This window comes from Amphimedon queenslandica, unplaced genomic scaffold (assembly GCF_000090795.2).
Source record: "Amphimedon queenslandica unplaced genomic scaffold, v1.1 AMPQUscaffold_13462, whole genome shotgun sequence".
Lineage (NCBI taxonomy): Eukaryota > Metazoa > Porifera > Demospongiae > Haplosclerida > Niphatidae > Amphimedon > Amphimedon queenslandica.
In genome coordinates this window covers 92,879-94,902 of record NW_003546302.1, presented here as the reverse complement: position 1 = coordinate 94,902, position 2,024 = coordinate 92,879, and positions in this window count along the sequence as shown.

The following is a 2,024-nucleotide window of genomic DNA, read 5'->3' as shown; positions in this document are numbered from 1 at the left end:
TACGTATGAATTTTACTTGTCACTGATTGTAGTGCATCTATATCATACACAACACTGTGGCGAACTAAAAGCAAGAACTTTTTTAGGGTGAAGCATAAACTTTATGAATGACACACGAACTGTATCATGATTTGCTTCAGTACCACTAATGGTTTTAGATAGTGTTCTTAAGAAACAAGCTTCATCACCCACAATCTCAGCACAAATTGAGGAGCGATTTACTGCAAGGAATCCTTTCAATGGGATCTTTACTTGTAACAATATTCATAGCCGAAAACTTTGATATAATAGCCACAACCTCTTTAACCCACCTCTTATTTGTCAAATGAGGTGGCAACATTTTATGGACAACTTTCTGTGCACCTTTGGTTTTTTTCCATTTCGAAAACTATCTTAATACGACGGCTCACTTGACTACAGAGCTAAAATAATGAATGGTGATGAGCATCTTTTAACAGAAACAGATGGAAAACGGCATTAAACATTTACTCCCACAATTGCAGAAAGACATTGCTCTTTTATATTTGAGATAACAGAGAGAATGCTCCATTGTCCTGTTAGATGATGGAGTACATGCAGAAGCAGAGACTACCTGTGAGCATTGACTTACAAACATTAACTGCCTGCGTACTTTGCCCTTTTACTTGTAGTTTATTCAATGGAGAGAGAATTTTGGTACAACCAGTTGCATTGGTTTAAGTGGAGAAGTCATCAAAGTGTCCCGAAGAGTAGCATTAAGAGCAGGGGTACCTTGGCCCCTTACATGTGAGGGGTAGAGCCTCTTGCTAAGGCTAGTCATAGTGGTTTTAGCGGTGTCGTTACCAAAGTACTCAAAGGACTAGCAATCATGGCTGGGGTACATTGCCCTTTAGCTTGTGAAAGAAGCGATTGAGAAGAACACCTCGGTAAAGGTAGAATTGGTTTTAGTGGTGGAGTCTACACAGTACCTGAAGGAGTAACATTAAGTAAAGGAGTGCTTTTAGTATTATTATCTCGTGAAAGAGTCCACTAGGTGCCTGAGGGAGTGACAGAACCATCATTTGCCCTCTTAGTATTTCTTACCTTATTCGGGCAATACCATTTCTAACGTGGGTAATTGGGACAGGTACATGGATGGACACCCCAATCATCACTATCAGTACTTTCCTCATTATCATAATCTAGCTGTTAAAAACACTCTCAGAATGACACTTATCATTGCAAGTAATCATGACATTGCTTCAAGGATCCAGATAAACTTCCTTTCCAGACCTTTACCAGACCTTTACCAGACCCATAATCATGTACCATTGCTCCCTCGTGCAGAAGTAACTTTTTAACGACCTGGAGGCGTAGCCCCCAGGTCGTTCCTAAGATTGTTTTCACCCACGTGCGATGTTAGTATATATATATATATATTTGTATGTCCACACTTACATTTCTTCTATACACGTTGTATTGGAGAAATAACAATCTTAGCAACCATCCGCCCACGCGCCAACGTCAATTGGGTGTGGTCAAAGAAAACAAAATGGCAAGTCTGAACTGACGATGCATCAGGACAACTTTCTAGCAGCCAAATAACGCATTAGAGTTGACATCAGTCACACTAGAAGGAGCTAATACCAACTAATGATAGCTGTGAAATGCAAGAGGTAAAATTATAATTAAATATTATGCTTTGTCACCATGCATAATAGCAGGAACTCTGGAATTTAAGCTATAAGCTAAGGAAGATATTACAAACAGAAGGAATTATAATCTAGTGAAGTTCATAGTTGGGACCCATGATCCACTAGTGAAGCCATCACACATGCCTTAAATTACAGTGGTGAACTTGACTTAGCTATAGATATAGTCTCGGATATATAATTGGTGAATAAATCAGTGTTACATACAGTATATAGTTGTTAATAATATTATTTGTTCAGTGATTATTATTGTTGAGAATGATAAGTTCTATTATATCTAATAGCCTTTCTATTTGGCTATTTACAGTTTGCTGTCCCTGCCACCATCCCCTTCCTCTTCTTTGCCACGAGCTA